At 35.8% G+C, this 14423-nt stretch overlaps 2 protein-coding genes across 2 annotated transcripts in view; one reads left to right on the top strand and one right to left on the bottom strand.

The window, feature by feature from the left end:
- LOC111190415 (zinc finger protein OZF-like) overlaps positions 1-14423 on the top strand; it is a 589012-nt gene that overhangs the window by 228593 nt on the left and 345996 nt on the right. The window lies entirely within an intron of this gene.
- Positions 1-14423, bottom strand: part of LOC111190412 (zinc finger protein 345) — a 406705-nt gene that overhangs the window by 219547 nt on the left and 172735 nt on the right. The window contains exon 2 of the mRNA XM_049482435.1: positions 1634-1920. The gene's annotated coding sequence lies outside the window, so the exon portion shown is untranslated. The remainder of the gene's footprint in view (positions 1-1633; positions 1921-14423) is intronic.

Genomic DNA, 14423 nt, shown 5'->3' with positions numbered 1-14423 from the left:
TAGTGATTGCTTTGTTGAGTCTAAGAGGTCTGTGGTCTAAGTTTCTTTTATTTTATTAGACTTCCATACTTATACGAGTTCCACTGGGTGCTATGTCACACACTTAGTCTCTGAAGGAGCCAAAAAGTTTGAGTGTTATGTTTTGTAACCGTTCGTTCTGATTTTTTTTCCCCTATATCTCTTATCACTGAACTAATTAAACCAGAAATGGTTATGTTTTAGATATAAATCTAATTCTTAGTAAGTGTGCTACGTATAATTGGTAACTTTTTTTACCTAATTGGTATTTATAAATTGGAGTCAGATTAGTTTAAATTAGTATCTCCCCTAAGTCTCATCTGAAGTACTGAAAGAACGAATACGCAGTAGGAAGACAAGGCACAGGCCTGTTGTCTGCCTCCTCTACAGTATGGTATATTGTTTCCTAAGTCTGAAAGTCAGTTTATTGAGATAGCTTAAGCCTAATGAAAAAAAATGCCCTGGAATTAGGCCCACAGTGCAAATTGACTATTTCTTATATTATAACACACTGTGTTTACAGGGTCATTAAAAACTGCACAGTAATATTTGTTCTTCATTAGGATTTTAACAGCATGATATATTGTTTAGGTCTGACAGTCATTTTTTTAAACAGTTTAAGACCGATGAAAGAATGGTCTGGGATTTAGGCCCATAGTGCAATTTGACCATACACTCTATTATGTTACATGCTATGTTGACAGGGTCAGTGTAAAAAAAATCAGACATTAATGTGTGTTGTTCTTGAGGATTTTAACAGTATGATATTTTGTATCTTAATTCTGACAGTTTTTTTTGAGATGACTTAAAATTTATAATATCCTGAGAATTGTACCCAAAGCGCATTTTGACCAATTTGTTCCATTTCAGGATTTTAATAGTCTGATATATTAATTAAATAATAATAATAATAGTAATAATAATAATAATAATATTTTTATTGTATGTTCTCTTATATTATTTTAACTAGTCTACTCAAGTCTAAATTTAACTTTGTTTTTCTATTCTTATGCAGAGCGTTCACACAGCATTGTGCGTAAATGTGTTTTTTCAGTTGCCGCATGTAACTGCAGAAAGCATTTAAGGTGGAACGGAAATCCGAAACTTCAGCTTTGTTGCTATTTTTTCAGTGCTCTAAGTAGTTTTTATTAATGTTTATTAAATACATATCTTACTTTTGCAACAAAGTCAATGTACAAGAGACTATTCTTAAAAATAAAATGTATTTTACAGTTCTTTTGTGTGCACATTTTTACATGTAATGTCCTGGGGACAGAAATGGCACCGATTCGGCAAAAAAAGCCTTTCACAGTTAGAATGAAGGAGTTTATAAACAATAGCAGCACAATTTAACACTTTAACCCACCAGATAAGAGAATTATTCCCCCAATAAATCACCACTCAGGGTTTATAAGTAGCCCCTAAATCTCCTGTTCATCTTAAATAAAGCAGAATGAAAGTGTTGATCAGAGATAACTAGGAGAAGATGATCCTCCAGCTCCTGGATGAAGCTGCTTTTGTGTGATGTTAAATGCTGCTCCTTCTGAATGTGTTTCTGTGTGTCTAAGAGTAAATGTAGAGCAGTGTGAAGGTGAAGAGTGGAACATCTCCATACCTGCAGCAGGTGAGCTGATGGTGTTCCTCCAGCAGAGCAGTCTGAGTACAGAGGTGTGGAGCTGCTGATCAGAGCTGGATCTTCTGCTGCTCCACTTTACTGGAGACCGGGGGAAACTCTAACCACCCTTCCATATTCACCTACAGAGAATACAGTCTTCATTTTAAACCACAGCAAACATCTGTCCAAAGCGCTGAAACTATTAGAACATGTCCAATCAATACATCACAATGACTCTGTTACTTGATCTGATCCAAAACAATAAACAGTCCTGAATCCACCTTAACCTCCGACAATCTGCTGCTGTGTTTCTATATTAAAGACCCCCAGCTGCCCGCCAAGATGTAAAAGGCATTACATCCGGCAACTAACTTTCAAAATAAAAGTCTTGCAACGCCGTGAGGTTTCTCCATAGACTATATCTATGTCTCAATTCAGGGGCTGCATTCTTCGAAGGAGTGTTCTTTGAAGGATTTTTTTTTTTTTTTTTTTTTTTTTTTTTTTTGAAGGATGGGTAGGCTGCAGTTGCTCTACTGAAATGGGACAGTCTACCCTACGGAGAATTTCCTGTTTCCTGTTTGAGATTCTACCCGCCACAAAAAAAAAAAAGTCAGAGCTGTGAAATGAGCCAGAGATTTTGATCTAGTTTTGCTTCAGACCACAAAATACCAAATTAATTAAGTCCAGGTTAATTAACTGTGCTGTTAAATATTTTAAAATGTGAATGGGTGGAACTGAACATAAACAAATAAAAGGGCGTTTGCAATGAAGTTGGAAAAAAGAGAATACATTAGAATAAAGTGTATTTATATATCTATAAACTACATAATACTATATATATATATATATATATATATATATATATATATATATATATATATAGTATTATGTAGTTTATACATATATAAATACTATATGTATAAACTAAACAATACTCATAAATAAACCAAATAATACATTAAGACATACACACAGATATATATATATATTATTTAGTTTATGTAAATAAATATATGTATTTATATATGTATAAACTAAAACATATAACAACATAAACATGATACTACATATATAAACTAAATATATATAAACTAAATAATATAAATTATATAATATATAAATAATATTTATAATATCTATTTATATATCTATAAACTACATAATACAGCCGACTCCTCTGCTGACTCTGCCCTTTTCGCGCTGAAATAAGCTGGCGCGCAATGGATCTTTGGCTACTGTAGGCTGCGAAGGATACACCCGGTGCATCCTTCGTTTCTGAGGAAAAGAAGGCTGCATTCGAAGGAGTCTTTGAAATGGGACAGCCTAGTCACACCGCGGTGACGTAATCGGCCTTCAAATGAGTCCTTCGAAGGATGCAGCCCTTGAATTGAGACACAGCCTGTGAGGACTTCGTCATTTCACTGGTTCCTTAAACTGTTCAATAACACAGCACACTTCCTGCTCACAAAATACAATTTTACTGAAGTTATTTTTAAACCCAGATAACAAAATTACACTCAATCAATATTTATTTTTCCTTCATCTAATGTATTAGATCAGCGTCTATGCCATCTAATGTATCAGATTATCTTACATATCGGAATGTATTTATTAGTACGAATTGATTTTATTTTAACATTTATTTAATGTTATCATTTGACATATCTATATAAATACAGTCCTCTATTAGTCCTCTAAATTAACTGGCTATCAATATGAGACTATCATCTTCTAAACTCTAAAGAAACTATTGTACAGTACATGCTGACTGTAGTTACTGACCTGACCAAATCAAGTTAGAAACCCTCAACAATTCCTTTTTTCTTTCAGTTTCTTTTCAGCTGGCTAGCTAAGAATTACATGTCTATATTACGTCCATTTTAGTGATAAATAATTAACATTTCTGAGAAAATATGACGCCCTGCTAATGGAATAAATTGGGCAACATCGGATCGAGGAATGTTACATGCTCCCATAACTTGCATCTATCTGGCACACTAGTAGTACACTAAAATGTGCTGGCATTCTAAGTCTACAAGACAATCAGCTGTGACTTTCCTTACCATGTGATTTTTACACCAGTCTTAAAAATATACCAGGTAAGGGTTAAACATATGTACCAACTTGACATGTATCCTTTGTTTGCTACATTTACATTTTTTTTTATTTTTTTTATTATTAGCACCTGTATAACCACATCCAGGCATTTCTGAGAGAGTGTAATAAGAGATAAGCAGTGTGGTTTGATATTACTTTGATCTGCTTGTGTTCAAAGTAAACAGAAGGTGTGTGAGTTTTTGTAAAGCTTCTCAGAGACTTTGTATCACTGTGCGCCTACTCTAAGAGCACAGTAGTAGAGAGCTGTATCTGCAAGTCCTACTGTAACAGTGAGTTCAGTGGTTGATCTGGTTGTAGTTGACTGAAATCTGTTGTCTGCATTGTTGCTATCACTCCGTGATCGAGCTCCTCTCAGCAGTAAATACTGTAGAGCTCTGTTAGGAGACTGTCTGAACCAGTAGAGCCAAACATCATTACTGCTTGAGTCATAAGAGCATTTCAGTGTAACAGATTCTCCTTCTGTTTTAGAAACTGAGGGATCAACTGGTCCAATTTGATCAGCAGCAAAAACACCTGAAAAAAAAAACAATAGAACTAACATTTAAAAAAAAAAAGATAAACGTTATAAATATTACTAAGCACATCTTGACAGTGAGTACCTGATATGGTAATGAGGATGATGATGAGGATGTTCTTCATTGTGAATATGATCAGATGGAATCAGTAGTGTGTTTAGGCTCTCAGTGCTCTAATGCTGATCTGTGTGTTAGTGTGAATCTCTCTGAAGTGAGAGCAGTTATGAGAAACTACAACAGGAAACTCCTGCTCTGAGGAGCTGCTCCACTCTGCTCTCTGTCTTTGTAGAAGATCAGAGTTTTAATAAATGAACCACAAACCACAGCTTTTCACCTGTGCAATCTTATTCGTTGTAGTAGTTACAATGAGAGCATTAATAATAAACAAAATAAAATATTAAAGTAATCAAACAAGGAAGTAGACAATATAACTTTATATTCATCTAAATGAAAAGTCAGTATTTTGTAAAAGGGTGTAAACACAAATTTAAATATCCAGTGTTTAATTATAGTGTTCCTTTATGTGGATGTAAGTGTTTATTCATTAGTGATTATTCTGTTGTGCTTGCAGTAAATACACATAATAAACCTGATCTGTAAGCTGGACATTCTGTTCTGTTCATGAAGTTGAGGTCAACCTGTAAATTAGGATTCATGGCTTCGCCCACCTTGGCAGGAGCCGTGGAGGGAGCATTTCTGTACTGTTAGCCAATCTGCAGCCATTGGTTTACATACTAACAAATGTTCATGAATAAGAGCCGAAATCCCTGTTGTTCTTCCCCGCTCACTCCTCCAACTAAAACAGCCCTTGGCCCAAAAAAATTGCGATGCCTATCAACATTTTTGATACAATATATTTTTATTTTCGAGGGCCCTCTATTTTAAGAATCTGCTGACTTTTAGAGAATTTGAGCCCAGGGCTTCTTGGGGGCCTTAGCCATGCTTTTTGGGGCCATAGCCATGCTTTTGGGCCCCTTATGAAAATGGATGAGGCGTTGTGGCACTACTCTGACTTCGACTTCTGGCTATTAGGGGTCCTAAGAAAGAGGGGGCGAAAGGATGTGATTTTACTTATGTGAAAACAACAAGCCATTTGACTAGTTTCATGTTTCCCCTTTAATAAACAACAGAAATTCATGACTTGATATAATTAAAACAAATCATTGTGTAAAGAAAAACAAATAAAAATACTATAAAGAAAAAAAATATTTGTGATATTAAAAAAAATATTTTCACATTCCAATGACAAGATAGTCCATAACGTTAAAAAAACAATATTACCAATAATTATTACATTTTTATTAAATTAAATATTATTGCACCCGGTTTTTATCCCTTATAATGGCCAAGTTGTGGGTAAGGTCTTCAGAGTAGGAAAATGACCATGACCTTTTAATGTCAAAATCACCCAATATGGTCACCCACTAACTAACTAACTTATGGACCCACTAACTCAGCTCAAGTGAGAAATTCCCCAACACCAAATTGTAAACGGTTCTACGGGACAGGTCCAGAATAACATGTTTCAAGGCATTGTGAAGTGGTTTTGACAATAATTACATTTGATTCAATATTATGAACACAGAATAATATACTTGCATATTATTAAATGGGGGAGGGGTTGTGTTAGGGAAGGCCCTAGGCAACTCTTTGCCCAGGGGCCCAGACTATCCTTAATCCGTCCTTGCTTAAAAGCTCTTTCTGTATCAAAAAATCTGTGATGAACCCCTACCAACATATCAAACAATTTTTTTACTGTAATAATATGTGCAGAAAAATGCACTAAATGCAGAAAGCTACAACGATGCATACCACCCCTTACAACCCATTGTTGTCAGGTTAAAATGCAATAAGATTGTTAGATACAGATATTTAATAAAGTATTTAATAAATATATGAGAAATAAACCCAGAATAAATAAAATTTTGAGCAGCTTTGCTATATTAATATCATATAATTTGTACAATTCTACCAGTCCTATGAATCACTACATGTTGCACAAGTAGCCTAAATTAAATATGAGGTTACTTCAATACATTGATATTTTACTAATTCACCAAAATAGTTAACAGAACCCTTTGGTATCGCTAATATTATATTATGCCCAGATAGTAAAAACATTACATCAGCTAGATCTGGATCTGGATTTTTGTTTTAGCACTTTTCAAGCTTGAGCTGAGGGTTAAGTCAGATAAAATCATTGGTTTAGTTAAGCTTTAAAAGCCAGTAAGCTGATTTAAAACCAAAAACCTACAGATTCCTTTTTAGAATATTATAGTAAAGCCAGAGAGACATTAAAGCAGATTGACTGTATAACCTAAATGATTAAGCAGCAGAGAAACAGCGCCCCCTCCTGAAAAAAAATAAGAAGTAAAGTTTTAGTACAGTGTTTGGTGGGTTTCTGTTACTGTGGGCCTCAGAGCGCAGTAGTAGAGAGCAGAGTCTGATACTGCAGTAGAGGAGATGATCAGATTCACTCTTGAATCAGTGAAATCCACTGTAGAACTGAATTGTGGAAATAAAGGGTTTGGGTCACTTTTAGCTTCTTTTGTTGGAACTATCATCAGTAAGTATTCTGGTCTGGATCCAGAATACTGACGATACCAGTACAAAGTATCTGCTCTCTCATACTTGTAGGAGATAGTAACTCTCTCATCTTTAAGAGCGTGAAGCTGTGTTTCATTCACTGGATTTATTGACTGTGCAGAACAGTTCCCTGTGGAGAAATAAAAAACAATAAGAAGAAATTTACATCAGCATTGTAGAAAAGATGAACTTCACTCCACCTAATTCATCACTGATACACTCAGACACATCACCACAAAACCAACACAGAAAAGCTGGATTCTAAAACACAGTAATATATTTCACACAGATAAAGATCTAGTTAATTCCACTTACCAAGTATGATGATAAACACAGTCAGAGAGCACAGGAACATCATGGTGACTCCAGTGTTCAGATAATGAGGAGAGGTCTGGGAGCTACTTTTCAAGCATGTAAAGACTCCTCCTACATTAGTTATAAGAACAGAGGAATGAAGATCAGGAGAGAAGCAGAGTTCTTTACACCCAGTGCCTTTCAAAACTATTCAACCCCCTTAAAAGAGATTAGATTAGTCTAGATTACAAATATCACAGCTGTTCCAGTCAGTATTTCAGTGTTTCAGTTCTGTTATACAGTATTGAAGATGTGTTTTTTATTTATGTAGAGAATCAATATGTTACACACTGGGTTTGGGTCAGTTACAGGTTTTTAGAAGGTGCTGAATAGATTAAAAGGAGAAGCAGAATTCACACACTGTCTGTAATTTAAACACATTTAACGACCCAGATGTAGAATTTAGGGTGGAATAACCATATCAGTAAGAAGCCATGTTGTTGTACTATAATTTCACTTATTTACTATTTAAAGTGAAACAGAAAAATAAAATAGGCAGCTGGTGAACACTAATTCTGTAACAGCTGCAGTACTTAAGTGCAGCTGTTTATTCTCCATCTTTTAGCTTTAACTCTCTCCTAATTTGTATTTTCTAATAAATTATTGTACTGGTGACTGTGGGCTACACTGCACTGTAGTCCAGAGTGTGGCTGGAGTGTAGATCAGATCAACATATCCAAGCAGATTATTTCCTGATTAAGTCCGAAAAAATTAAACAATATGGTAAAAATATATTTGATTGCAGACAGTATGGACTCAAAATATTCCATGTTGTTCTGATCAACCTCATTTTATATCTTAATATACATCTATTCCTGCTTTCAGGTCTGGAGCACCTTTCAAAAAAGGAAAAAAATTGGGAAAATAAAGCAATTTATTTGTACAACAATGTGGGGTCATTAGTGTCCAGTCAGTCCAGTACACACATCTTCTTATTCAATAGCTGTAAAATTGTAATGTGTGCAGCATGTGCTTTTTAATTTTCTTGTTAAAAATGCTTTCCTGGAAAAGTGCTGTCTTAAGGGCAGCATATGTTGCTCTAAGATCTCAGTTTATATTTTTGCAGAAATTCTGCCTCACAGAAGTCTACTGACACCATTCCACATTATAACAAAACCTGTTTTTTTAAACTGAAACTTATATAGACCTTTTCTTCTAAAACATATCTGAAATACTGATTTGACTGACCACAAAATGTTTGTCCACTGTCTGAAGAGGGTCCATCCTAGATGCCTTAGAGCCCAGGGAAGCAAGACAACGTGTGTCACCTTCATTGAGCTTCAGGTTTGGTGTTAGTGGAGTTTAGTTCAGGTTTGTAATTTAAATATGATAATGATGGTAACAAATTGGAACATCAAAGGAAATAAAAAGGCAGAAACTCGACAGAAGTCTGATAGTTTTCTAGTGAAGTTTGAGAGTTTTAGTACAGTGTTTGGTGTTTCTTGCTGAAACTACATGTTTTTGTATGATGAGTGAATGTGATGATGTCACAGTGGGCCTCAGGGCGCAGTAGTACACAGCAGAGTCTCTCACACTCAGCTTCTCTCATGGAACTCTGTTCCGTTATCTCCTGCTGAATATGTGTTTCTTCTCAGAATGTATTTAGGAAAGTCGTGGGATCTCTGAATGTACCAGAAGAGATCTGGTTGGGATGAAGAAGTTTCATAAGTACATTCTAATGTCACTGATGTTCCTTCAGAGCGAGTCACATTTCTGACTGGCTGTTCCACGCTCTCTTCTCCACTGCAATCTGTGAAAACAGAGCAACAGATCTGTAACAGAAAGTTTAAATCATTTACTGATCTGATAATGATGAAAGAAATCTTCCATACCAATAATAACAGCAGTAAAAATCAGCAGATTTATAAACAAGTGTTTCATGATGGATTGAGTCTGAAAGACAGAATGAATCTGGTACATGTGCCGTCTGACAGGGAAACACAACTACTGACATCTGTGTTTAACATGGCAATCATATCAAGAAACCTATTGCTCAATCAATGTGCTAAGAATAAATGCATGTTCTACTGATAGTTGGGTAGATTCTATGAGTCCAGCTAACAGCTTGTCCAGTTCAGATGATGTGATCTAGCCTTTCAGGGCAACCAGTTCTCATCATGTGTTGTTCAGCTCTGTCCTTCATGAACACAGCAAACAAGTTTTACACTTTCCTTTTAGGGATATAGAGTAAACAGTGTTTTTTGTGATGTTTAGTTTTGTTCATTTAGGTTGATTTAAAGCACATTGTGTTGCTAATATTATATGAGTTTTTAATGTCTTTTAATTAATGCTGTTTGTTGAATTTATGATCTAAAATATTATAGTGTTTGTATTGATTGCATAGGTTTATTTGTACAACATTTATTCAACATTGTTTTATTAATTAAAACTCTTAGTAACGATCAGCAGTCAGTGAATGTGATTCTCCGAACTGATAATATGCATTTTTTAAAACTGTAGGAAAAGCTAAATGTATTTACACCAAAACTCCTGTCATAGTCGTCTGAAATCCACCACTTCCAACATCCTTGCAAAGTTTTAAAAATGGACCATTTCATCCAGAGACTGTAAAAAAAGATGGACGCCGTGTTGCCGTTCCCATTCATTCAGTGAAAATGAAGCCAAAATCTTCCGCCATGTTGGCGATCCTGAAACCCGAGTCTGCGCAGTAGAGACCAGAGGAGGGAGAAAGACTGTGGAGAGACCGCCTACTCATTTAAATAACCCCGCCCCTAAGGGGGTGCCTTGCGGTCACAGGCTGCAGAGCGGAGCTGACGGTCTGTTATTGGTCCCGCACATAACCTGTCCTTTTACAATAACCACACCTTTTTTGAATAGAGCTGAATAATGTTTTAAAAAACGAATTCTGTGGGGATATAAAAAATTGACAATATAAGCAGAGGCTACACTAGCTGTTGCATTTAAATAATGGAGGTAGAATTAGAGTATATTAGAAAAAAAACGTGATTGAAAGTTGTCTGTTTTGCCATTGAAACCTATGGGGATGGGTGGGGTTACACAACTTTCTGAAACCGAACAGCAGGGGGCGCCCGACCTGTGGTGGCTCCACTTTTGAGAGACGATGCTCTGTCCAGCTATACACAGTCTATGGTTTCATCCATCATGCACCCACTGCCAGGTCTTACTTAAACTTACTCAGGATCTAAATTTGTCTGAAATCCAGAGCGTACAACACCATTTCTATACATCACCTCTGACTGACCCTACCTTATATTCTAGTCTTGAAAATGTACCAGTTCTGCCCCATTTATTAGCAACATCTGCATTAGCTTTTTTTATTATTAGCACCTGTATAACCACATCCAGTCATTTCTGAGAGAGTGTAATAAGAGATAAGCAGTGTGGTTTGATATTACTTTGATCTGCTTGTGTTCAAAGTAAACAGAAGGTGTGTGAGTTTTTGTAAAGCTTCTCAGAGACTTTGTATCACTGTGCTTCCAGAGCACAGTAGTAGAGAGCTGTATCTGCCAGTCCTACTTCTCTAATAGTGTGTTCAGTATTTACTGACAAAAACTGTAAAGCTCTGTTAGGATACTGTCTGTACCAGTAGTAATTCCAACCACTGGATTCATGAGAGCATTTCAGTGAAACAGATTCTCCTTCTGTACTAAAAACAGAGAGTTGATCAGAAGCAAACACGCCTGAAAGAAAAATAATACAATTAAAATACTGTAAAAGTATTTACTGCTAATTTAAATATTATTAATCATATCTTTACAGTGAGTACCTGATGTGGTAATGAGGATGATGAGGAGGATGTTCTTCATTGTGAATATGATCAGATGGAATCAGTAGTGTGTTTAAGCTCTCAGTGCTCTAATGCTGATCTGTGTGTTAGTGTGAATCTCTCTGAAGTGAGAGCAGTTATGAGAAACTTCAACAGGAAACTCCTGCTCTGAGGAGCTGCTCCACTCTGCTCTCTGTCTTTGTAGAAGATCAGAGTGTTAATAAATGAACCAGAAGCACAGTCATCTGTTCACATTGTAATAGTTACAATGAGAGCATTAATAATGAACAAGATAAAAAATTCAAGTAATCAAACAAAGAAGTAGACAATATAATTTTATATTCATCTAATGGAATTTCAGTATATTGTAAAAGGATCTAATCACAAATTAAAATCTCCAGTGTTTAATTATAGTGTTCCTTATTCATTAGTGAGTATTCTGTTGTGTTTGCAGTAAATACACATAATAAACCTGATCTGTAAGCTGGACATTCTGTTCTGTTCATGAAGTTGAGGTCAACCTGTAAATTAGGATTCATGGCTTCGCCCACCTTGGCAGGAGCCGTGGAGGGAGCATTTCTGTGCTGTTAGCCAATCTGCAGCCATAGGTTTAGATGTCACAAATGTTCATAAATAAGTCGAGTCGAAATCCCTGTTGTTCTTCTCCGCTCACTCCTCCAGCCCTTGAGGTCAGGGGCCCAGGGAGGGCCTTGGCCCAAAAAAATTGCGATGCCTATCACCATTTATGATACAATATATTTATATTTCCGAGGGCCCTCTATTTTAAGGATCTGCTGACTTTTAGAAACTCTGACCCCAGGGGCTCTTGGGGGCCCTAGCCATGCTTTTGGGCCCTAGTCATGCATTTGGGTGCCTTATGAAAATGGATGAGGCTTTTTGGCACTGCTCTTACTTCAACTTCTGGCTATTTGGGGTCCTAGGAAAGAGGGGGGCATATTTTTAGGGGGCCCTGGTTATGAGAGCCCCTGACTTTCATAGAAGTCATTTCCCATGGCTCCTTGACTTTTAGGGACCTACAAATTGCCAGGCAAGCTACCATATTTCATAACAGACGTTTTGTTGCAAATATGCGATTCAGGCCCTTATTTAATGTTTCTGAATTTGTATATTTTTTTTATTATTATGTTCAATTTCTCTTAAGCACAGAGACACAAATAAATTTAGCAATTTTGCAATTATTTAAATTTAAGACAAGCAATTTTTCTGATGATTTTTTTAATACTGATTAAATTGAGTGAAATCTTTGCCCAGGGGCCCAGACTATCCTTAATCCGTCCTTGCTTAAAAGCTCTCTCTGTATCAAAAATTCTGTGATGAACCCCTAACAACATATTAAACAAATTTTTACTGTAATAATATGTATGACTGAAATGCAGGAAGCTACAACGATGCATACCACCCATTACAACTCATTGTTGTCAGGTTAAAAGGCAATTAGATTGTTAGATGCAGATACAGTATTTAATAAATATTTAAGAAATAAACCCATAATAGAATTGTGAGTAGCTTTGCTATATTAATATCATATAATTAGTACAATTCTACCAATCCTATGAATCACTACATGTTGCACAAGTAGCCTAAATTAAATTGAGTTTACTTCAATACATTGGTATTTAACTAATTCACCAAAATAGTTAACAGTACACTTTTGTAACACTCAAGCAAATGACAGCTTATAGCTAATATTATATTATACCCAGATAGTAAAAACATTACATCAGCTAGGCTAAGCTGCTGTATACCCCTCACATTTTTTTTTCGTTTTAGCATTTTTCAAACTTGAGCTGAGGGTTAAGTCAGATAAAATCGACTACAGATTCCTTTTTAGAATATTATAGTAAAGCCAGAGAGACATTAAACATATTTGCAGATTGACAGTATAACCTAAATGATTAAGCAGCAGAGAAACATCGCCCCCTCCTGAAAAAAAAATAAGAAGAAAGGTTTTAGTACAGTGTTTGGTGGGTTTCTGTCACTGTGGGCCTCAGAGCGCAGTAGTAGAGAGCAGAGTCTGATACTGCAGTAGAGGAGATGATCAGATTCACTCTTGATTCACTGAAATCCACTGTAGAACTGAATTGTGGAAATAAAGGGTTTGGGTCACTTTTAGCTCCTTTTGTTGGAACTATCGTCAGTAAATATTCTGGTCTGGATCCAGGATACTGACGATACCAGAACAGAGTTTCTGCTCTCTCATACTTGTATGAGATAGTAACTCTCTCATCTTTAAAAGTGTAAAGCTGTGTTTTGTTCACTGGATTTATTGACTGTGCAGAACAGTTCCCTGTGCAGAAATAAAAAAAAACAATAATAATAAATTTACATCAGCATTGTAGAAAAGATGAACTTCATTCCACCTAATTCATCACTGATACACTCAGACACATCACCACAAAACCAACACAGAAAAGCTGGATTCTAAAACACAGTAATATATTTCACACAGATAAAGATCTAGTTAATTCCACTTACCAAGTATGATGATAAACACAGTCAGAGAGCACAGGAACATCATGGTGACTCCAGTGTTCAGATAATGAGGAGAGATCTGGGAGCTACTTTTCAAGCATGTAAAGACTCCTCCTACATTAGTTATAAGAACTGAGGAATGAAGATCAGGAGAGAAGCAGAGTTCTTTACACCCAGTGCCTTTCAAAACCATTCAACCCCCTTAAAAGTGGTTAGATTAGACTAGATTACAAATATCACAGCTGTTCCAGTCAGTATTGTAATGTTTCAGTTCTGTTATACAGTATTGAAGATGTGTTTTGTTTATGTAGAGAATCAATATGTTACACACTGGGTTTGTGTCAGTTACAGGTTTTTAGAAGGTACTGAATAGATTAAAAGGAGAAGCAGAATTCACACACTGTCTGTAATTTAAACACATTTAACGACCCAGATGTAGAATTTAGGGTGGAATAACTATATCAGTAAGAATCCATGTTGTTGTACTATCATTTCACTTATTTACTATTTAAAGTGAAACAGAAAAATAAAATAGGCAGCTGGTGAACACTAATTCTGTAACAGCTGCAGTACTTAAGTGCAGCTGTTTATTCTCCATCTTTTAGCTTTAACTCTCTCCTAATTTGTATTTTCTAATAAATTATTGTACTGGTGACTGTGGGCTACACTGCACTGTAGTCCAGAGTGTGGCTGGAGTGTAGATCAGATCAACATATCCAAGCAGATTATTTCCTGATGAAGTCCGAAAAAATATTTGATTGCAGACAGTATGGACTCAAAATATTCCATGTTGGTCTGATCAACCTCATTTTATATCTTAATATACATCTATTCCTGCTTTCAGGTCTGCAGCATCTTTCAAAAAAGGAAAATAGTAAAGCATTTTCCATTTTTCAATGTTTAATGTTGCCATTCCTCCCCACAAGGGTGTTATTTTTTACCTATTGTTCCTGCAAACATGATTTAAGGTGTTCAA

Source organism: Astyanax mexicanus, chromosome 8, assembly GCF_023375975.1.
Source record: "Astyanax mexicanus isolate ESR-SI-001 chromosome 8, AstMex3_surface, whole genome shotgun sequence".
NCBI classification, from domain to species: Eukaryota; Metazoa; Chordata; class Actinopteri; order Characiformes; family Acestrorhamphidae; genus Astyanax; species Astyanax mexicanus.
This window is presented reverse-complemented; position numbering and strand designations above follow the sequence as displayed.